This window comes from Schistocerca gregaria, chromosome 7 (assembly GCF_023897955.1).
Source record: "Schistocerca gregaria isolate iqSchGreg1 chromosome 7, iqSchGreg1.2, whole genome shotgun sequence".
Lineage (NCBI taxonomy): Eukaryota > Metazoa > Arthropoda > Insecta > Orthoptera > Acrididae > Schistocerca > Schistocerca gregaria.
In genome coordinates, this window is record NC_064926.1 from 568,268,930 (window position 1) to 568,294,539 (window position 25,610).

The following is a 25,610-nucleotide window of genomic DNA, read 5'->3' on the forward strand; positions in this document are numbered from 1 at the left end:
CCTGGGACCTCTACTGTTCCTGATCTATATAAATGACCTGGGTGACAATCTGAGCAGTTCTCTTAGGTTGTTCGCAGATGATGCTGTAATTTACCGTCTAGTAAGGTCATCCGAAGACCAGTATCAGCTGCAAAGCGATTTAGAAAAGATTGCTGTATGGTGTGTCAGGTGGCAGTTGACGCTAAATAACGAAAAGTGTGAGATGATCCACATGAGTTCGAAAAGAAATCCGTTGGAATTCGATTACTCGATAAATAATACAATTCTCAAGGCTGTCAATTCAACTAAGTACCTGGGTGTTAAAATTACGAACAACTTCAGTTGGAAGGACCACATAGATAATATTGTCGGGAAGGCGAGCCAAAGGTTGCGTTTCATTGGCAGGACACTTAGAAGATGCAACAAGTCCACTAAAGAGACAGATTACACTACACTCGTTCGTCCTCTGTTAGAATATTGCTGCGCAGTGTGGGATCCTTACCATGTGGGATTGACGGAGGACATCGAGAGGGTGCAAAGAAGGGCAGCTCGTTTTGTATTATCGCGTTATAGGGGAGAGAGTGTGGCAGATATGATACACGAGTTGGGATGGAAGTCATTACAGCATCGACGTTTTTCGTCGCGGCGAGAGCTTTTTACGAAATTTCAGTCACCAACTTTCTCTTCCGAATGCGAAAATATTTTGTTGAGCCCAACCTACATAGGTAGGAATGATCATCAAAATAAAATAAGAGAAATCAGAGCTCGAACAGAAAGGTTTAGGTGTTCGTTTTTCCCGCTCGCTGTTCGGGAGTGGAATAGTAGAGAGATAGTATGATTGTGGTTCGATGAACCCTCTGCCAAGCACTTAAATGTGAATTGCAGAGTAGTCATGTAGATGTAGATGAGCGAGCTGCAGTAAGGGCAGCCTGTGGGAGTGCGACGTGAGTTGCGTGTTAAAAACAGCGCAAATAGGTTTGCAAACATTTCTCTCCATAAAGAGGAGCATATTTGCTTTTTTGTGCTCAGATTGGAGCATTTCTCCGCTGATTTTATTAGATTGTTGCTGTTAGTGTATGTTGTTTATCCTTGGACATATTACACAGAGTACTAGAATAGATTTAATCCTGGTGGTGGAGAATGCTATAAAATCGAGTAAGATGAAATATTTTATGCTTAATTAGAGTCATAACATAAGTAAATAAACCAAAAGCAAGATGCGAAAAGTGAAGCAGCAGAGATTAAGGTTTAGTTACTCACAGCCGTGGAGGTGATTAGATATAGAGTGCGTGCTTCAAGGTGACAAAGGTAGGTGAGAAACCCTGTCACGGCCTTAGCAAAGGAATCTTCCCGGAATTCACAGTTCGTCATTTAGGAAAACTTTCCAAAACCTGAACTCGATAGACGGACGGCGATTGGAAACCCGTTTACTCTGAATAACTTTCGTCGAACGTTTCTGCCCGCTCTGGTGATTCTGCCAAATGCTTGCAGCTTGATGTGGCGAGAATCGGAATTATTGCCAAGTGGAAACAGGGTTCCAGCCGCTGTGGCCGAGTAGTTTTAGGCGCTTCATTCCGGAACCGCACTGCTGCTACGGTCGCAGGTTCGACTCCTGCCTCGGGCATGCATGCGTGTGATGTCCTTAGGTTAGTCAGCTTTAAGTAGTTCTAAGTCTATGGGACTGATGACATCAGATGTTAAGTCTCATAGTCCTTAGAGCCATTTGAACCATTTGGAAATAACGTGTAGCACATCACAACAAATTTCGAAGAGTATATGATTGCTTGAGTTGGGTATAGGAAAGTCAGAACTATTTCCGGGAAGAAAGTTCCTGATGATAAGATACTGTGGTCGTGGCGCGTTGAGATGTGGATGGTAACGTGTTTGAACAAGACTGCACGGCGCGAAGAGTTGCAGTTGCCGAAAAATCTTTGACTGTTTGACTTGATGAGCTCGAATAGCCAAGGGGAACAGAGAGCCCTTGCGGACGAAGTTTGCGAGCTGATCCCAAGCATGTTAGTGCATATAATGTGCAAGGCAACCACTGAGGTATACAGGGTGATTTCAGAGGTGGTAGTCTGGACGAAAACAGAGAAAAAAGGTCCTATGACATTGGCTGTAAAGTGCAAACCACAAGAGCTATGAGCACTTGTTCATCTTCGCTGCTGTAAAACTCACCTCATGTACTGAATAAGTGCTTATACCTCTTACGGCATACTCTTTAGAGACCCTATTTACTGGATGTTTTTCTTATTTTGGTCAATAGCACCACGTGTCATAATATGGAACGCAAAGAGTTTACAATAGAAGGCACATGGGACTAGAGTTTGTTTCTTCGTGTGAGACCCGAAGCAATCATAGTTTTCATTTTAAATCGGATTAATTTGATATTATTGTAGAATAATCAGTTTTTCTCGCCAACATTTATTTGATAGACGAGTAATGTAATTATTGTTCTCATTTATATCATTTCAGTAATTGACGTTCTATTTAAGAGATGCTATACCAAATAAATATAGAAATTAAAAATAGTGACTAAATCCCTGTTCTCGAGGTGGTAACGCTTTATATCTGGACAGTTATGTACAGTATCATGAAATACCAGGTGTAGCTACTCACAGATGTCCACTGTGGGCTGCAATTATCGTATGGCAGCTAGCATACAGAAATGTTTCCATATGTAACGTACTAAAAACAGGCCATGCGGAGAAAAAGTGAAAGAAGTGAGAAAGGCATAATGTTGTGTTATTATTAACCACCTCTCACACAATTTGTTCAGTATGATCACCGGAGACATTAGTGAGACGCTGTATAGCGCCAGGTTTCCACCTGGTGACCAATATCGGCACTACCTTTTCTTTTTCAGCCTAAATCTGGTTTGCATTAAAACATTAGAATATCTACACTACTGGCCATTAAAATTGCTACACCAAGAAGAAATGCAGATGTTAAACGGGTATTCATTGGACGAATATGTAATAGTACAACGGACATGTGACTATATTTTCACGCAATTTGGGCGCATACATCCTGAGAAATCAGTACCCAGAACAAACACCTCTTGCCGTAATAACGGCCTTTCATACTCCTGGGCATTGCGTCAAACAGAGCTTGGATGGCGTGTACAGGTACAGCTGCCCATGCAGCTTCAACACCATGCCACAGTTCATCAATCAAGAGTAGTGACTGCCGTATCGTGACGAGCCAGTTGCTCGGCCACCATTGACCAGACGATTTCCATTGGTGAGAGATCAGGAGAATGTGCTGACCAGAGCAGCAGTCGAACATGTTCTGTATCCAGAAAGGCCCGTACAGGACCTGCAACATGCGGTCGTGCATTATCCTGCTGAAATGTAGGGTTTCGCAGGGATCGAATGAATGGTAGAGCCATGGGTCGTAACAGATCTGAAATGTAACGTCCACTGTTCAAAGTGGAGTGATTGCGAACAAGAGCTGACCGAGACGTGTAACCAATGGCACCCCATACTATCATCGAAGGTGATACGCCAGGATGGCGATACCGAATACACGGTTCCAATGTGCGTTTACCGCGATGTCGCCGATCACGGATGCGACCATCATGATGCTGTAAGCAGAACCTGGATTCATCCGAAAAAATGGCGTTTTGCCATTCGTGCACCCAGATTCGTCGTTGAGTACACCATCGCTGGCGCTCCTGTCTGTGATGCAGTGTCAATGGTAACCGCACCCATGGTCTCCGAGCTGATAGTATATGCTGCTGCAAACGTCGTCGAACTGATCGTGCATATGGTTGTCTTGCAAACTTCCGAATCTGTTGACTCAGGGATCGAGACGTGGCTGCACGATCCGTTACAGCCATGCGGATAAGATGCCTGTCATCTCGACTAATAGTGATACATGGCCGTTGGGATCCAGCATGGCGTTTTATATTACCCTCCTGAACCTATCGATTCCATATCCTGCTAACAGTTTATTGGATCTCGACCAACGCGAACAGCAATGTCGCGATACGATAAACCGCAATTGCTATAGGTTACAACACGACCTTTACCAAAGTCGGAAACGTGATGGTACGCATTTCTCCTCCTTACACGAGGCATCACAACGACGTTTCACCAGGCAACGCCGGTCAACTGCTGTTTGTGTATGAGAAATCAGTTGGAAACTTTCCTCATGTCAGCACGTTGTAGGTGTTGCCACCGGCGCCAACCTTGTGTGAATGCTCTGAAAAGCTAATCATTTGCGTATCACAGCACAGCATCTTCTTCCTGTCGGTTAAATTTCGTCATCTTCGTGGAGTAGCAATTTTAATGGCCAGTAGTGTATCAATTTTCACTGCCATACGAAAATTACAGTCTACAATGGACAGCTGTGAGTAGCAGCACTTTAATTATAACCACTTGGTATTAGTAAGTACATAAAAATGTGTTGTACTATCTCTGACATACGTATCATTTTCACTTGCTTGTAGGTAAGCGTGAGTTGATTGACTGTGCACTGCCAGATTTTCGCCAGCTGTGTCATACTGTAACAGCAGTTGTAGCTCTGACCATCGACATTCGACGCAGTGAACTGCTTTAAACGAGAACCTGTCTTAGATAGCAGCGCAATACTGCGAGCCATCTTTGTTTTAAGCAAGAGCTGCAACGTCAGAACAGTTGTGCTGTTCGACTACAAAGGCAGGTAGTTCTGCAATCGCTCTTCATCTGCGCATTATTAGCACCGTTGTTGGAGACAGAGTATCGGTGACCTGCGCACATCTGTGCTAGTTCTGCTTACGAGAAATCCGGAATGGGTTCCCTCACCTGGTTCTCGGCATGGAGATGTACCCTTACGCTGAAACACCTAATACTTTTCTCCGGTAGAGTGCCGTTCTAGGAACCGAAAACGCGTCACATGCACCTACATCTGTTCTGCGAAAGCCACCTGATCTTGCTTTGCGTACCGCTGTTACATTTCCTCTTCGACGCGAACGGCCAGAGCACCACTATGTTGCCGGGAAATGTGCATCAACAACTTTGAAGTTCTTGCCAAAAGATGCATTTTTTCTCGATCTGTTAGGGATTCTTCATGTTCCATTTACGTAGTGCGAGACGCTAGGTGTTGTAGCATGTTCCTAAAAGCCGCAGTGAAACCTGGTACCTGAAACTTTCCAAGTAGGTCTTCACGGAATGGTTTGCGTCTACCTTTAAATTTCTACCAGTCGAGTTTTTTCAGCATCTGACTGACACCACCCATGGGTCAGACAAGCCCATAGTCTTTCCACCCTGCACGTTGACTCTCCTTACCAGTCCATTTGGCACGAGTATCACTAATTGGACCAACATTCTTGAATGGTTTGCACGAGTATCTTGTAAGCCTTTCACTTTGTAGGTTGGAGCGGTTTGGTATCTTACCAATGAATTGCACTCTGCCAAGTGCTTTACTCACAAGTTTTTGCTGTCGATCATGACTACTTTAATTTTTTAAGCGACCAATTTCAGCTCAACATAAACATTCCTCAGATCTGGGGATAAAATTAAAATCAACGAATACTCTACAAAATACAACGTTGTTATTGGATCATACCATCAAACATCAAATGTACGAGAATGGACATGATTGCCTCAGTCAGGATGTAATATGCCCAATGCGTCAGAAAAATTTACATTCAAAATAACATGATGTGATTGTCGTTTTCTCGAATCCACGCTATTCATGTAGCCTGCAATGCGGCTGCCTACGGTTGGTGTCTGTTACTCTACCACATTTGAATGATAGATGTACGCCTACATTAAATTAGTAAGGGAAGGTAGCGTCTTTGATTCATAACCGAAAAGTCTTCGGTCCCGGGTTCGATCCCCGCCACTGCCTAAATTTTGATAAATAATCAGCATTGGTGGCCGAAGACTTCCGGCATAAGAAGTCAGCCTCATTCTGCCAACGGCCTTGTCAAAGAGGGCGGAGGAGTGGATAGAGGTTCAGGGCACTCTCTTATCCTAGGGGTGGGAAATTGCCCCTAAAGGCGGAAGAATCAGCAATGATCAACGACATGAGGATGCAGAAGGCATTGGAAACCACTGAATTAAAGACATGTAACGTGTATCCACAGGACATGTGGCCTGTAGCTGAAGAAGTGTCATGAAAATCTCTCCATTGGCAAAAGATTCCGGAATAGTCCGCCATTCGGATCTCCGGCAGGGGACTGCCAAGGGGTAGGTTACCATGAGAAAAAGATTGAATAATCAACGAAAGGATAATGTTCTACGATCCGGGAGTGGAATGTCAGAAGCTTGAACGTGGTAGGGAAACTAGAAAATCTGAAAAGGGAAATGCAAAGGTTCAATCCAGATATAGTAGGGGTCAGTGAAGTGAAGTGGAAGGAAGACCAGGATTTCTGGTCAGATGAGTATCGGGTAATATCAACAGCAGCAGAAAATGGTATAACAGGTATAGGATGCATTATGAATAGGAAAGTAGGGCAGAGGGTCTGTTACTGTGATCAGCTTAGTGACCGGGTTGTTCTAATCAGAATCGACAGCAGACCAATACCGGCAACAATAGTTCATGTATACATGCCGACGTCGCAAGCTGAAGATGAACAGATAGAGAAAGTGTATGAGGATATTGAAAGGGTAATGCAGTATGTAAAGGAGGACGAAAATCTAATAGTCATAGGCGACTAGAATGCAGTTGTAGGGGAAGGAGTAGAAGAAAAGTTTACAGGAGAATATGGGCTTGGGACAAGGAATGAAAGAAGAGAAAGACTAATTGAGTTCTGTAACAAGTTTCAGCTAGTAATGGCGAATACCCTGCTCAAGAATCACAAGAGGAGGAGGTGTACTTGGAAAAGGCCGGGAGATACGGGAAAATTTCAATTAGATTGCACCATGGTAAGACAGAGATTCCGAAATCAGATACTGGATTGTGAGGCGTACCCATGAGCAGATATAGACTCAGATCACAATATAGTAGTGATGAAGAGTAGGCTGAAGTTCAAGACATTAGTCAGGAAGAATAAATACGCTAAGAAGTGGGATACGGAAATTCTAAGGAATGACGAGATACGTTAGAAGTTCTCTAACGCTATAGATACAGCAATAAGGAATAGCGCAATAGGCAACACAGTTGAAGAGGAATGGACGTCTCTAAAAAGGGCCATTACAGAAGTTGGGAAGGAAAACATAGGTACAAAGAAGGTAGCTGCGAAGAAACCATGGGTAACAGAAGAAATACTTCAGTTTATTGATGAAAGGAGGAAGTACAAACATGTTCCGGGAAAATCAGGAATACAGAAATACAAGTCGCTGAGGAATGAAATAAATAGGAAGTGCAGGGAAGCTAAGACGAAATGGCTGGAAAAAAGTGAAGACATCGAAAAAGATACGATTGTTTGAATGACAGGAAAGTCAAAACAACCTTTGGTGACATTAAAAGCAACGGTGGTAACACTAAGAGTGCAACGGGAATTCCACTGTTAAATGCAGAGGAGAGAGCAGTTAGGTGGAAAGAATACATTGAAAGCCTCTATGAGGGTGAAGATTTGTCTGATGTGATAGAAGAAGAAACAGGAGTCGATTTAGTAGAGATAGGGGATCCAGTAATAGAATCGGAATTTAAAAGAGCTTTGGAGGACTTACGGTCAAATAAGGCAGAAGGGATAGATAACATTCCATCAGAATTTCTAAAATCATTAGGGGAAGTGGCAACAAAACGACTATTCACGTCGGTGTGTAGAATATATGAGTCTGGTGACATACCATCTGACTTTCGGCAAAGCATCATCCACACAATTCCGAAGACGGCAAGAGCTGACAAGTGCGAGAATTATCGCACAATCAGCTTAACAGCTCATTCATCGAAGCTGCTTACAAGAATAATATACAGAAGAATGGAAAAGAAAATTGAGAATGCGCTAGGTGACGATCAGTTTGGCTTTAGGAAATGTAAAGGCACGAGAGAGGCAATTCTGACGTTACGGCTAATAATGGAAGCAAGGCTAAAAAATTCAAGACACGTTCATAGGATTTGTCGACCCGGAAAAAGCATTCTACAATATAAAATGGTGCAAGCTGTTCGAGATTCTGAAAAAAGTAGGGGTAAGCTGTAGGGAGAGACGGATCATATACAATATGTACAACAACCAAGAGGGAATAATAAGAGTGGACGATCAAGAACGAAGTGCTCGTATTAAGAAGGGAGTAAGACAAGGCTATAGCCTTTCGCTCCTACTCTTCAATCTGTACATCGAGGAAGCAATGATGGAAATAAAAGAAAGGTTCAGGAGTGGAATTAAAATACAAGGTGAAAGGATGTCAATGATACGATTCGCTGATGACATTGCTATCCTGAGTGAAAGTGAAGAAGAATTAAATGATCTGCTGAACGGAATGAACAGTCTAATGAGTACACAGTATGGTTTGAGAGTAAATCGGAGAAAGACGAAGGTAATGAGAAGTAGTAGAAATGAGAACATCTGGATTGATGGTCACGAAGTCAATGAAGTTAAGGGATTCTGCTACCTAGGCAGTAAAATAACCAATGACAGACGGAGCAAGGAGGACATCAAAAGCAGACTCGCTATGGCAAAAAAGGCATTTCTGGCCAAGAGAAGTCTACTAAAATCAAATACCGGCCTTAATTTGAGGAAGAAATTTCTGAGGATGTCTGGAGTACAGCATTGTATGGTAGTGAAACATGGACTGTGGGAAAACCGGAACAGAAGAGAATCGAAGCATTTGAGATGTGGTGCTATAGACGAATGTTGAAAATTAGGTGGACTGATAAGGTAAGGAATGAGGAGGTTCTACGCAGAATCGGAGAGGAAAGGAATATGTGGGAAACACTGATAAGGAGAAGGGACAGGATAATAGGAAATCTGCTAAGACACGAGGGAATGACTTCCATGGTACTAGAGGGAGCTGTAGAGGGCAAAGCTGTAGAGGAAGACAGAGATTGGAATACGTCAAGCAAATAATTGAGGACGTAGGTTGCAAGTGCTACTCTGAGATGAAGAGGTTAGCACAGGAAAGGAATTCGTGGTGGGCCGCATCAAACCAGTCAGTAGACTGATGACAAAAAAAAAAAAAATGACAGCTCAGGCCTACATCGATGTTTTAAGCACCTTCTTGCTTCCCACTGCTGAAGAGCAATTCGGTGTTGACGATTGCAGCTTTCAACACGATTGAAGACTTGTTCATAATGCACGGCCTATGGTGGAGTGGTTACACGACAGTAACATCCCTGTAATCAACTGGCCTGCTCAGTCGTGACCTATAGAACACCTTTGCGATTTTTTTGGAACGCCAACTTCATGTCAGTACTCACCAACCGACATCGATATCTTCCTTCAGTGCAGCAATCCGTGAAGAATGGGCTGCCATTCCCCGAGAAACCTTCCAGCACCTGATTAAATGTATGCTTGCGAGAATGGAAGCTGTCATCAAGGCCATACTGAATTCCAGCATTATCGCTGGAGGGGGGGCCACGAACTTGTAAGTCATTTTCAGCAAGGGATCCGGATACTTTTGATCACATAGTGTACTTCCAGGGACACTATCTGGATTCGATAGTTGCCAGAAAGTCTCATTATAAACGTGAGGCACCTGAAGTATATACGAATAATGTTTCCAAAGGGCTTAGTTTCCGTTTGCACCTTCTTCTGAAGGCACCTTATATAGCTCTTTCTCCAGTGAATTGCCTCTTGTTTGTCTTATGAACTGACCAATAATAGTCTCCAATTCTATAAGTATTTCAGTACCCCCGATACCGCATTTTCATCACATCGATACTCTGGTGAGCAAATGAAAGAAGCGTAGTGCTGGCCAAAGACAGGCCAACCAGGACTGACCGACCACCGTGTCATCCTACGGCAAGTGCCTCATTTGGATGCGGAATGGGGGGTGGGAATCAGCACACCGCATCATGGTTGTTGTGTTACCAGACCTGGTGCCGCTACCATCCGTTCACGAGGCTCATTTGTTATCAAGAGGTTGAGTGTACGCCGTTCCATTGCTCCTACTAAGGAAAAAATCCCTGGTGAGAATCCTCTGCACAGTTGTCAGCGATGCTGACCATTCAGCTATGGAGTCCAGTTTTGACAAGTGAAATCACTTTAATGCTCTCTAACGTTGCAAAGATTTTGAAGCAAAGAAATTAACGACCAAGTTAAAAAACGAGATGTTTACAGAACTCTATGTAACTGCTCCAAGGCATAAATATGGCATACTCTTCAGACAATCCAAGAAAGATGAAAGGAACACACAAGACGCTCCGAACTCATGCAACCAAGAAAATCAGTGGTTGCAATAACATTGCATGGCTACAGGGGACTCAATGCAGTATGAAGAAATGCTTTTAGCGTTAAGACAGATCTCGTCGTTTTGGGACCGTGTTGTGAAAGTAGTCACCTAAATCCCATCTAACTTGGAGGAAATAAAGGAAATAGAAAGTTCAAAAACCGTGTTTCTACCATTTTCCATCTAAAAGAGGTAAGACATAAATGGGGCATTCAGTAGTCTCTCTCACACTCAGTCATTAGTGGTTCAAATTTGCAATCCGTTGTTGGTCAGTTGAAGAGCTGTTTCCCACAAAAAAAAACTCCCGACCACGGGCGAGGGTCGTGCTACAGCAGTCCTGTGATTCATTTTCTAAACTGTTGACTGTATTTGGGAGGGACGGGGGAAGAAGGGGAGGGGGCGTTAGTCTGCAATGGCGAGTGCTACAACCGTCGTGGTTAACTCTACTCCAATGATGGCAGAAATTAGACAATATTAGGTTTATTACAGAGATCAAATTATATTATACCTTCATAATGTGCATTAGAAGAAGAGTAAGTATTATACCACAGAGGTCGTTATATTGTATCTTACGAGAATGAATCAAGCACAAGGAGATAATTCAAGATTACAGGTATGATGCGGCGTATGAGGCCAAGAACACAGTTACTGAGCACAGGACGACAGAGCAGAAAACAGATGGAATTTGGGCAAGCGTCATTACATTCGCACCCTAGGGCGAAATACTGTGTCTATGAAATTACAAACGTATTCATCCATTCAGCTTGGGATTAAATATGAATATTCCTTGGATAGTACAATATTTAATTGTTCTACTAAGTTATTATTGAGTACTCCTTTTTCAGAATTACAAGCATCACTTGGAGCTGCACATTGTGCTGAACAGATGCGGTGAAACAGAGCAAACTACCCTAGAGCAAACTGATAGAGCTACTGCAGAAAATCATTATTTGTTGAATTCTTTATTGCGGTTTCTTTCAGTCTGAGTTATTCGAAAAACGCAACAGCATTTAGTACAGTATGAGATATTGATACTCCAAGAATAATTTTCAATTGATTTCAAGAGAGCAGTTACAGTGATCGGATTACGACTCGTTACCGGCTAATCATAAGCTGCATTATCGGCTTTCAGTGTCAGGTTCATTAGTGAAATGTCTTACCATTCGAGTGTGGTCCTATGGAAAACTGGCAAGCAGTCTTTCGACCTCAAGACACATTTACTCGCAGAAGTAAGTTACAAAATTCGAGTTTTAATCGGCTCTTTTCATAATAATCTGAATTTGAGTTAAAAATAATGGTAATTATGTAACCAAATAGGTTACTGAAGTAAAGTATTCTTATTAGTGGCAACTCAGCAAAAGTTAAGGTTTGAACCCATCTGAGCGTGATGAATTTAATTTCATACAGCATAACATAGGAGCAAAAGTTCAGTCTAAATCCATCGTTGTACAAAAGTTAAAATACCTACAACATTTTGTTAAAGTCCAACGGTCTGTAATTTCTATTTCACAAGTAAGATTATGAAACACGGAGATGCTATATGGCATGCAAGGTATTGACCTTTGATAGTAAAGTGTTCAGTTAAAAAAGTGTAAAGATGCATTGCCAATCATATTAATCTTCTTAGCAGTAGTAGAGTGATCGGATGCAACAGTTGGTGGCGTTTTAGGCAAGGGTTCTCTACTGCTGCGACGGTGCAGCTGATTTACATTGGTTTACATTGTAAGATCTTCTTGCTCACCACTCCACCATTGATTGGCTAAGAAAATGATACATTCCAAAAAATCCAGAATTAACAACCATAATTTTAAAAGCTTCCTGTCAAAGAATAGACTGTATTAGGTGGTGTAATTACCGAGACAGAAACTCGATCCTATCTCACATACTTCACTCAGCTCTCGAATCGGCTGAATTCTACACACATCATAAAAAGTTTTGCATCATGTCGGTTCCGGAAGTTCCGGAACCTGTAAAAAAAATGGAAATAGAAATCAAAATAAACATCATTTCTGCCCTTTTTGTTCCTCATGAAAACCACACGTTGCATGTTGTTCCGCCATATAGCTAGACTTACACAGGTGGTGGTCGAGACTGCTGTACACACCAGTACCTTTAATACCCAATAGCACGTCCTCTTGAATTGATCCTCGTGGTGTACTATCCACAAGTTCATCAAGGCATTGTTGGTCTAGATTGTCCCACTCCTCAACGGCGATTCGGCGTAGATCCCTCAGAGTGGTTGCTAGGTCACGTCGTCCATAAACAGCCCTTTTCAATGGATCCCAGGCATGTTCGATAAAATTCATGTCTGGAGAACACGCTGGCCACTCTAGTCGAGCGATGTCGTTATCCTGAAGGAAGTCACTCACAAGATGTGCACGATGAAGACGAAGGCCTCGCCAATATGCTGCCGATATGGTTGCACTGTCAGTCGGACGATGGCATTAATGTATCGTACAGTCATTACGGTGCCTTCCATGACCACCAGTAGCGTACGTCGGCCCCACATAATGCCACCCCATAACAGCAGGAAACCTCCTCCTTACTGCTCTCGCTGGACAGTGTGTCTAAGGCGCTCAGCCTGACCGGATTGCCTCCAAACACGTCTACGATGATTGTCTAGTTGAAGGCATATGCGACACTCATCGATGAAGAGAACGTGATGGCAGTCCTGAGCGTCCATTCGGCATGTTGCTGGGCCCATCTGTACCGCGCTGCGCGCTGGACGGTGTCGTGGTTGCATAGGTGGACCTCGACAAGGATGTCGGGAGTGATGTTGCGCATCATGCAGCCTACTGCACTTTGTTTGACTCGTAACACGGCGTCCTGTGGCTGTACGAAAAGCATCAAAGCATCATTCAACATGGTGGTGTTGCTGTCAGGGCTCTGCCGAGCCATAATCCGTAGGTAGCAGTCATCCACTGCAGTAGTAGTCATTGAGCGACCTGAGCGAGGCAATGCTTTGATAGTTCCTGTCTGTCTGTATCTCCTCCATGTCGTCATGTCCCAACATCATCGCTTTTGTTCACACCAAGGCGCCTGGAGACCTTCCTGCCACACAGCAACTATGTACACGCGATTGAACCGCGGTAATGACCGTCTAGGCGTGGTTAAACTACAGAAAACACGAGCTGTGTACCTCCTTCGTGATGGAATGACTGGAACTGATCATCTGTCGGACCCCCTCCGTCTAATAGGCGGTGCTCATGGATGGTTGTTTACATCTTTGAGCGGGTTTAGTGACATCTCGGAAGATTCGAAGGGACTGTGTCTGTGGCACAATATCCACACCAACGTCTGTCTTCAGAAGTTCTGCGAACTGGGGTGATCCAAAACTGTTTTTGACGTGTGTAGCTTAGTTGGCTCTTTGGGATCAGTTTGGTTAGTGTTGTCTTTGCTCGCTACTTTTCGCTAGTCCTTAAAAAGTCCGATAGTTGTACTGCCACTACACGCACTGTCTTGCTTCCACACAGTTGGCTTTCGTGCTGTTGCCCTTCTGGGCTTTCAAATAAACCGATGTGGTGTGGTGGTCCTGAACTATGTACCCTCTGACTCAGAGTTGAAATATTAAATGTTTTGGCTGGTTTTATTGTCTAGGGGCTGGGATACGTAATTGGCGCATTACAAGCCAAATACTTCTGAGACTACAGTATACAATATGCATATACACATGAATCGAGTGGTCGAAGGTCCCTATCACTTGGCAACTGCGAATTTTTAATCTAACTTAGAAAGTTATAAATGAAAGATTGCAATTAAATAAAATCTACAGGTACTGTTTTTAACGACTTTAAATGATGAGTGCGATAGAAAAAGTAGCCTCAATGATGCCGTTTATTACTGCAAAACACGTATTGGTATCGATGGTCCTGCAACTAAATAAAATATAAGTTGAATAACAGGGAAACAATGGAGTCTACGTCTTGACTGCAGAAGCCCCAGCAATCTGACAAGTGCACAGGTTGGCACCACGAAACGTTTCTACCTCCCACGACAGCTCAACACCCTGCGAGTGTTTCCTCCCGCCGCGCCTGCGCGTCCAGCACCCCTTGTCCTGCCCACCACTCCTCCACCACCCACCCCCCTCCAGTCTCCACGTCAACGAGCGCTGTGAGTGGCTAGAGCGCCGCCGCCACTTCTTCAAGCAAACGCACACTCACAAACATATTCAAACACATAAAGAATACTGGATTTACATTTCAATTACTTGAAATTAAATAAATATTCCTATGGTATCAGCATAAACACGCTGTAACACACATTATTAAATACATACACAAATCAAATAAAGATATATCAAAGGAACTTTCAGCATTGCAGCGGGTCAGCAATCGTAATTATCGAAATAATTATGAAAAATCCGCCTCCATTGCACAAACTACGTGGTGTTTACCTAGGTTTAATCGATGAGTTAATGATGTTGCTACAGATTGTCCTGAATTTGTAAATGGGGTCTTGCCGCTGTAGGTGTTCTTTTTAGCCTTTGACTACGCCTATTTACACAAACTGCTTGATATTTGTTCTGAAGAGGGCGTGGTTACCCACGCTGAAACCTAGGTAAACACCAGGTAGTTTGTGCAATCGAGGCGGATATTTCATAATTGTTTCGATACTTACGATTGCTGACACGCTGCAACGCCGAAAGTTCTTAAATTGTTACCAGCCCATGTGCCGGATGCAACTAGGAGATATTTAGATGTTAACAGACTATCGCATAAAGAAATCGATGAGTTAATGATGTTGCTACAGATTGTCCTGAATTTGTAAATGGGGTCTTGCCGCTGTAGGTGTTCTTTTTAGCCTTTGACTACGCCTATTTACACAAACTGCTTGATATTTGTTCTGAAGAGGGCGTGGTTACCCACGCTGAAACCTAGGTAAACACCAGGTAGTTTGTGCAATCGAGGCGGATTTTTCATAATTGTTTCGATATTTACGATTGCTGACACGCTGCAACGCCGAAAGTTCTTAAATTGTTACCAGCCCATGTGCCTGATACAACTAGGAGATATTTAGATGTTAACAGACTATCGCATAAAGAAATCTATGAGTTAATGATGTTGCTACTGATTGTCCTGAATTTGTAAATGGGCTCTTGCCGCTGTAGATGTTGTTTTTAGCCTTTCACTATGCCTATTTAGGCAAGCTGTTTTATATTTCTTCTGAAGTAGGCGTGGTTACCCACGCAGAAACCTAGGTAAACACCAGGTAGTTTGTGCAATCGAGGCGGATATTTCATAATTATTTATATATCAAAGGAATAGAAACAGAAGGTAGGGCATTAGCCTAATGTCCCTGTGCTTTCTAAAACACAGTAAATATTTAACCAATTTCTTCACGAATAGTATATATCGGATATAAACAAAGACATAGATGAATAAATATATTGATAAGAATGCTGCTACCGTTTTTTCGTGTAACTGCTTAGCAGTTACAGCCTGATGCAGTCAATAGTACTCGGCCACTTTGACATCCGATAACTCATGTACTATTCAAGTTACGTGCCTGCAGTTCATACCAATTTAGGTTTACACTAATAGCTTTCTAAAGAAACGTCGATTGATAAAATCGGATAAACCGTTTAGATTTTGGAAATTCGTTGCTGGGTGTTATTTTTATAGTTTTCTATTAACTTTTGTTTAAGAATTTCACTAAGTAAATGAAATCTTTAAACCAACAAAGAAAAAAATTAAAGATAAAGGTTGAAAACTTTTTCAATTCAGATAATAAACTTTAAACTAATGAATATATTGAAAAACTGATTACGCTATCAGAATCGTCATGCAAATAATGGTACTGTACATGTTTCTTTTTGCGGTATCATGATTGCTCAAGCTATTATTAATTTCTACATGAACTGTGAAATGTCTGCCATTATGGTTTCACGAGGTCCGCCTTTTTTTCACTCCCGGCGTACAAATCTCCTTCATCGACACAGAGCCCATTCCTCGTCACAGCGTCAATATGGAATTCCCAGCCATGCGGTCAGCCTAGACCACGCGCTGGGGCTTCCCCTGGCCCCACACGGCCACGCCAACTACGAACTTAGAATATTTTCAGGGCCCCACAGCTCGCCCGTTACCTCACACCCTTAGACAAATCGGTTACCAGCAGAACATTTAGAAAATGCTACAGATGTACTAAAGAGACTCCCTGCATTACTCTTGTCCACACTCTTTTGGAGTACTGCTGCGCGGTCTGGCATCCTTACCAGACAGAATTAATGGAGTACATCAAAAAGGTCAGCTAAGAGCAACACGTTTTGTATTATCACGAAATAGGGGTGAGAGTGTCACTGGTATGATACTGGATTTGGGATGGATGCCATTAAAACAAACGTGTTTCTCGTTGCAATGGAATCTTGTAACGAAATTTCAAACACCAATTTTCACCTTCGAATGCGAAAATAATTTGTTGACGCCTATCTGCATAGGGAGAAACGATCATCATAATAGAATAAGGGATATCAGAGCTCGCACAGAAATATGCATGTGTTGGTTTTTTCCGCGCACTGTTCGAGATTGGAATAATAATTATTGTGAAGGTGGTTTGATGAACCCTCTGCCAGGCATTTAAGGGCGGTTTGCACAGTACCCATGTAGTTTTAGATGTATATTTAGATCAGTTGATGCGCCACCTGTCAGCAACAGCGCAGCCTGTTAGCGACCGGAATTATTAGTCTCACACTCAAGAATTTCCGAATTCGAGACAATTTTACAATGTTCGGAAGTAATTTTGCTGTTTGCTTGATAGGCCCTATGGGTGCTCCTTACTAGTCTTCTCGCAAAGGGCACTAGAGATTTTTTCATTATTTAGCAGCCAACATTGCAACTGAATAAGAGCCCATTTACACTACTACATTTACACTACAATCATCACTTATTTCCTGGCAGTCACACTTTACAACTAACGTGACACTAGATCCAACCGATATACGTCAAGCGTATATAAACCTCTAAGATTCGCATGGCTCGTCCAAGAGCGTGTGTCCCAAATACCGCTATCTTAACACGTAATCGAAACTTGTTCATTGTTTGTACGCTTCCCTAAGACTTTAGTTCTTTTATTCCTTCCAGATATGGATAATTCACAACACATTTGATTTTATTACCCTTTCAGAGGAACTGCTACTTGTATCAACATTATATCACGTCCCAGCAGATGGTGGTCAGCTGGAGTTGACAATCTAAAGGGTAGGAATGTAATAAAAGACAATTCTGTCATTCGAATAATTCATAACTGAATACCTCTCATTCGGAACTGATGCAAGTGTTATCAGAACTTTTGAGTTAAAAGCACATTTCGCCTTCGTGGAGCACCAATTTTCCTTTTACTATTTTATTTATGTTTTTTTTTTATTTTGTAGTCGTCACTTTTCTGACTGGTTTGATGCGGCCCTCCACGAATTCCTCTCCTGTGACAACCTCTTCATCTCAGAGTAGCACTTGCAACCTTCGTCCTCAATTATTGGCTTCATCTATTCCAAATGTCTGTCTTCCTCTACAGTTTTTACCCTCTGCAGTTCCCTTTAGTACCATGGAAGTCATCCCCTGACGTCTTAACTGATGTTCTATCATCCTGTACCTTCTCCTTGTCAATGTTTTAAACATATTCTCCGATTCTGCGCAGAACCTTCTCATTCCGTTCCTTATCAGTCCACCTAATTTTCGACACTCGTCTGTAGCAGCACCTCTCAAGTGGTTCGATTCTCTTCCGTTCCTCTTTTACATCTTAAAAAGCATAAAACGGCTCTGCGCTACACTGAAGCACGCGTTAAACAAGTTTAAATCCAGCAGAGCTGTCGTTTAAAATGCTGTGAAAGGAAAATTTTATGATAATCTGAAGATGTGATTCTTGAAGTTTTCCCGGCGGACATAATGTTCCATCATCTTTCGGGCGTGCACTCGGGACAGCGACAATTCTTCTTGCGATATTTCGGCTGGACACCTCCCAGCCATCTTCAAGCCGAGTCGGAGACTGAGTTCATAGTGTTTGCGCGTGCCTATTTATACGGAGAGTCACGTGGTACAGAGCTGCTGAGGACTGAACGCGCATGCGTCAAAGATATCAAAGTCGCCACTACTGCGCTAGTCAAAGCAAAGATAAACATATAAGCGCAGAGTGCAAACAAAATAGTGCTGCTGCGAATCCACAGTGCTTGTAAATAAATAATTAATGTTTAAAAGTGCTAACATCCATTGGAAGTGAAGATGCAGAAATTCTTTCCGAACGAAGGTGTGAAATATGCTGTTTCCAAGCATTGTCAAGATGAAATCCTTCATCACGGTTTATCAGGTTGCCGGCTAGTTGTATTTCTACAGCTTCCTTAACAACTGAGTCCCAGGAAGATGAAGCAGTAGCTAAAATCTTAACATCTTTATAATCCATGGCATGGCCAGTAGAAATGCAATTTTCGGCAACTGCTGATTTGATGGACTGAAGAAGACGGGTGTACCGCTGGTGTCCGACGCATCGTTCCTGTAGAGTGCGCGTGGTTTGCCCTATGTATTTCTGCATCTTCACTTCCAATAGATGTTACCACTGTTAAAGATTAATTATTTATTTACAAGCACTGTGGATTCGCAGCAGCACTATTTTGTTTGCACTCTGCGCTTATATGTTTATCTTTGCTTTGACTAGCGCAGTAGTGGCGACTTTGATATCTTTGACGCATGCGCGTTCAGTCCTCAGCAGCTCTGTACCACGTGACTCTCCGTATAAATAGGCACGCGCAAACACTATGAACTCAGTCTCCGACTCGGCTTGAAGATGGCTGGGAGGTGTCCAGCCGAAATATCGCAAGAAGAATTGTCGCTGTCCCGAGTGCACGCCCGAAAGATGATGGAACAATCTGAAGATGGCCCACGAAGGCGAACTGCATTGATAATAGACGACTAAATTGGAACCAAGACTGTTTTCCCGTTCTATGACCTTCCCTCAGTGTGAAACAAGGACATGTATGCCCTGCCGAAACAAATGCTTGTCCTGGTGGCGGAGCTAAGGCGTCACTGTGAAGCACCTCCTCATCGTCTCAAAATGTCTTCCACGGGAGGCATGCTATAATGGTCCAAACAAGCGAAAGTCCGAGGAGGCTAGGCCAGGTGTGTCAAGTGCCACAGCCGTGGATGGTCTCCCCGACCGCTGCAAATCGTGGAGCTCTGCCGAACCGCCATCTGATGACCTCACTCTTCGTGCCCAGCGACTAACTGTACTTCTGTCGACAGCAGATATTCCATAGACTTAGCACGAGCGTTTGCGAATATTCCCCACAGTTTCTTTCTCTGCTGTGAGAAATTCAATGATCGCAAGTTGTTTGTGACGTAGATCACCTACAGACGCCATTTAGAGACTCTCTGCAGCTACGCTATTTGTCGCATTTGACAGAAACTTAGTGCGCTCATTCCGGAGACTTCATATAATAAAACAATAAACTGGTAGCCAAGAACGCAGGAATTATTTCGGCGAAACTAAAGCCGCCATCATCGGATCTTAGGACACATACTTCATGTAAGACATACGTCACGTTTCGCATTCGCAGCATTCTTTTCGGCTGAGAAAAAAAAAATGCGGTGCGTTACTTTCTGGACAACACTCGTAATTCAAGTATCCTTCACACGGCTGCTGTACCAAACGGCTTAATGGGGAGGAATATACACTCCTGGAAATGGAAAAAAGAACACATTGACACCGGTCTGTCAGACCCACCATACTTGCTACGGACACTGCGAGAGGGCTGTACAAGCAATGATCACACGCACGGCACAGCGGACACACCAGGAACAGCGGTGTTGGCCGTCGAATGGCGCTAGCTGCGCAGCATTTGTGCACCGCCGCCGTCAGTGTCAGCCAGTTGGCCGTGGCATACGGAGCTCCATCGCAGTCTTTAACACTGGTAGCATGCCGCGACAGCGTGGACGTGAACCGTATGTGCAGTTGACGGACTTTGAGCGAGGGCGTATAGTGGGCATGCGGGAGGCCAGGTGGACGTACCGCCGAATTGCTCAACACGTGGGGCGTGAGGTCTCCACAGTACATCGATGTTGTCGCCAGTGGTCGGCGGAAGGTGCACGTGCCCTTCGACCTGGGACCGGACCGCAGCGACGCACGGATGCACGCCAAGACCGTAGGATCCTACGCAGTGCCGTAGGGGACCGCACCGCCACTACCCAGCATATTAGGGACACTGTTGCTCCTGGGGTATCGGCGAGGACTATTCGCAACCGTCTCCATGAAGCTGGGCTACGGTCCCGCGCACCGTTAGGCCGTCTTCCGCTCACGCCCCAACATCGTGCAGCCCGCCTCCAGTGGTGTCGTGACAGGCGTGAATAGAGGGACGAATGGAGACGTGTCGTCTTCAGCGATGAGAGTCGCTTCTGCCTTGGTCCCAATGATGGTCGTATGCGTGTTTGGCGCCGTGCAGGTGAGCGCCACAATCAGGACTGCATACGACCGAGGCACACAGGGCCAACACCCGGCATCATGGTGTGGGGAGCGATCTCCTACACTAGCCGTACACCTCTGGTGATCGTCGAGGGAACACTGAATAGTGCACGGTACATCCAAACCGTCATCGAACCCATCGTTCTACCATTCCTACACCGGCAAGGGAACTTGCTGTTCCAACAGGACAATGCACGTCCGCATGTATCCCGTGCCACCCAACGTGCTCTAGAAGGTGTAAGTCAACTACCCTGGCCAGCAAGATCTCCGGATATGTCCCCCATTGAGCATGTTTGGGACTGGATGAAGCGTCGTCTCACGCGGTCTGCACGTCCAGCACGAACGCTGGTCCAAGTGAGGCGCCAGGTGGAAATGGCATGGCAAGCCGTTCCACAGGACTACATTCAGCATCTCTACGATCGTCTCCATGGGAGAATAGCAGCCTGCATTGCTGCGAAAGGTGGATATACACTGTACTAGTGCCGACATTGTGCATGCTCTGTTGCCTGTGTCTATGTGCCTGTGGTTCTGTCAGTGTGATCATGTGATGTATCTGACCCCAGGAATGTGTCAATAAAGTTTCCGCTTCCTGGGACAATGAATTCACGGTGTTCGTATTTCAATTTCCAGGAGTGTATTTTATCAGTTCATCGATTAGATCATCGATTAGCCGTAAATTGACTGCTTAATAACAATAATTACTCTTTAAATGCAGCGTTGGTTAACTGTTCAGTTATTCGGGTCGCTGACAGCATGTCTAGATGGTCAGTGCAATTACAAACTAAAACCAATTGCTGAACAAATATCAACAAAAATAGTAATTACGATATAAACATCTATAATTTATTTAAATCTGATTCACAGACTTTAGCAGCAAGATTCAGGTTATCTCAATAGTAAGGCTGTAACTTGCTCGCAAACCTTAGTGATTTGAGGGACAGACTGAATTGTCAGTAGAGAAATATGAAACAAATATTCGTTCATGGTTGAAGGGGCTCTGAGCACTATGAGACTTAACTTCTGAGGTCATCATTCCCCTAGAACTTAGAACTACTTAAACCTAACCAACCTTAGGACATGACACAAATCCATGCCCGAGGCAGCATTCGAACCTGCGACCGTAGCGGTCGCGCGATTCCAGACTGAAGAGCCTTGAACCGCTCTGTATTCGTTCATATTCAGATATCTAATTACATTTACATTGCTCATTAAGATGCAGACAAATTATAGATCTACACACTTACATCCAAACAAAATTATATACAGTGCTCTTTTTGGAGATAAATGCCTACTTCGACGAAGGAATGCGGCTACAATGGCAAAGAAAATGGTTTACGTTCGTACTACATTTAGATGGCTACAATATCCCCTGATCGGACACTTCTAGATTGTTCAGTTACATTAATGTGGCCACCTGTCGAAAGTCCGAATAACCACGTATAACCACCTTTTGCAGTTTGAGACGTGCAGTGAGCTTCTGGAAGATACCAATAGGAATGTGTAGCCAGACAGACTCCAGTATCGTGGCCAGGTGCCTTACGCTTCTCGGTTGAGGATCCATAGAGCGAAGAGACCGATCCATGTCGTCCAACAGATTCGTTCGCTGAACAGTCGTTGAGGAGCCTCTCGGCTATCTGGGCAGTAGGTTGCTACTCGCCCATTCACTGTCGTCGCTCAGCCCTGTCCTCTATGGTCTTGGTGCACCACACTTCCCTCGGCGCCAGTTTTGGATAGCGCCATTTTGCCGTGCACACTATACTTTAACAACGCGGCACACCAACATTTTACAAACCAAGCCGTTCCGGAAATGTTTCCACCCTTGCCACGAAAGCCAATGGTGACGTCCTTTTGCACGTCATGTAAATCGCTCCTTTTCCGTATTACGACAGCGACGGCACTGGATTCTATTACTTTATTAAACTGTTTACGAATTTGGAAGTGCTAATTATTAAATTTTATTTGGATGACGAATTTTTATATCTTTTCCTACGAAGTCACTTCGGTGTCATGCCAAGTTATAAAGAGATTCTTCTACATGCTTACAACTTTCCCTGTACTACTTGCGAGATGATGGTGAACTCAGCTGGAGTGCGTCGATCTCTTCTCGAAATTATTTCGTATGTGTCATTAAGCACCTACAGTTCTTTCTCTTGAAGTATGCTTCACATTATTAAGTTTGGGGGCGATATAAGGGGTGTCCGAAAAGTCTTTCCCTGATTACATAAACTGATAACTCAGGCTAGAAGTAAGATACAAATATGAAAATTGTGTCGATTTGTTTACAAGTATCAAAGGTTTTTTTTCTGTTTCAGGTTCGCAGTACGCAAGTAGTGGGTGAGTTGCAGTGCCCAAGAACCCATGTTAAGCAATCAGGAGAAGGCACAGTGTGTCCTGTGGTACCATGAGACACGATCACCAACCACAGTGCAGAGACACTTCCAGACAACATTTGGAAGGAATCCACTTGATGTCAAGAGCATTAAAGCCTGCTATGAGAAGTTCAAGAACACAGGATCGGTTGCAGACCTTCCAAGTACCTCAGCAGACAGGGTGGAAGCTGTAAGGCAGTCTTTTCTGCGAAGTCCAAAGAAATCGGTGTGCAGGGCCTCACGTGAATTACAGATGCCAAAAAGCTCTCTCCGTGACATTTTACACAAACGTTTATTGTTTCGTTCCTACAAAGTGCAAATCGTTCAGGCCTTGTTGCCCAATGACAGTACACGTCGATACGACTTTGCGGTCGAAATGATATCACGTATTGAGGACGATGATGAAACTTCCTGGCAGATTAAAACTGTGTGCCCGACCGAGACTCGAACTCGGGACCTTTGCCTTTCGCGGGCAAGTGCTCTACCAACTGAGCTACCGAAGCACGACTCACGTCCGGTACTCACAGCTTTACTTCTGCCAGTATCCGTCTCCTACCTTCCAAACTTTACAGAAGCTCTTCTGCGAACCTTGCAGAACTAGCACTCCTGAAAGAGGAGGACGATGATGGTTATATCAGACGAATTGCCTTTGCCGTCGAAGCGACCTTTTTTGTCAGTGGACTAGTGAATCATCATAATGTGGCATTTGGGGTTCACAACCCCTTGGCAAGGTCATGGAGTGTACCAGTGCCAGTCCAAAGGTGAATGTTTGGTGCGCGGTATTGCACGATTGAATTATCGGGCCATTCTTCTTCGCTGAGGCTACCATCACATCTGCAGTGTATCTGTACATGTTGCAACTGTATGTTGTTCCTCAGCTGCTTCAGTATCACCCCAATGTCTTGTTTCAGCAAGACGGTGCACTGCCTCATTGGGGTTTGGACGTCCGTGCCTATCTCGATTTGACCTTTCCTGGGCGATGGATTGGTCGTGATGGGCCAACGGTTTGGCCTCCACGGTCTCCTGACATAACTCCATTACACTTCTTTTTATGGGGTTATGTCAAGGACGAGGTCTACCGAACACGTGTAGCAGATCTTGAAACCCTGCAGCAACGGATAACCACAGTCGTTGAATCGATCCCTCCAGTGATGTTGGCTCATGCGTGAACGGAAATTGAATATCGCCTAGATGGGCTACGTGCTACCAAGGGTGCTCATGTGGAAGTTTACTGATGTCTGAAAAAAACTTTGGTAGTTTGTAAACAATTAGACACCAGTTTTATATTTGTATCTTACTTCTAGCCTGAGTTATCAATTTCTGTAATCAGGGAAAGACTTTTCGGATACCCTGTACATTAATGTAGAAACAGAACTACAACATCAGACACCCAAGATCGCTACTACACAGCTTTTACTGTGGTGACTGGTTTCAGCAAACCATAATAAAATCTCTAAGGCAAAGATCAAGATATTCAAACACCTTGGGATCAAATGTAAAGGGGTGTAATTCGGTTTTACATCAACGTGGACTACGCCGTAGAATTCATCACACCTTAACTGATTATTTATCAAATGTATATAATATCGTTTCACGCGATAGAACGATATTTCATGAGCGCGAGAACAATATAACTATTACATAAAACAATTTACATATTGAGCTGTTATACAATCACATGTTAGTACATTAGCAGAATGAAGACTGAGATTTTCAACTGAACATATGTAAAGTGTAAAAGTAAACCAAAGATTCAAGAATGTTACACACCAGACATACAATAAATAATCCAAATCTGCGTACGTTACATTCGTTTTCTTACAATAACTTTACAGTAACATTACATAAAATTGAAAACCACCTTAAAAAAAAGAAAGAAAGAAACAGGAAATACCGTACCTTCAATATACTACTTGCTTATTAAACGATATATTGATGATAACGTCTATGATGTTTACGGTATAATATGCAGTTGACCAAAATTCAGTCAAATGTACAGTAGAAGGTATGACATTCCAGGTTATAGCCCATATTTATGTAAAACTGTATTATGCACCTTTAGATTTGATCTTAGTGATCTTGAACATGTTGAGCTGTGCTTTACAGATCTGATGATGGCTACGTTATTTGCTGCGTCCGATCATCACAATAAGGGTTGTACAACAGCGACCTTGGCTGTCTGACGTTGAACTTCCGTTTCTGCACCATTATTTTAAGTTATCGCTTATTTTCAGTTCGTAGTTAGTGGCACCACCTGTTATCATACACACATATCACTGATTTCACAACATTAGTCCACTTTGCTCACTACTTAATAAAAATAAAACTGTTTCTTTAATAATTCTTGTCTAATAGTCACTTCTACCTTATAACCTTAGTACTCTGGCTAAAATTGTTGACTACCTCAGTATTTCTACAGCGCTCTCGTATCATCCGCCATCTTCACTCTCACATCCATCTCTGTATACATAATTTGCGCGGAAGCCTTAGACTGCGAGTCAGCCTCGCACCTCACCGTTTTTTTATTTCCGTCATTGCTTCTACGATGAACAGGTTTAACAGT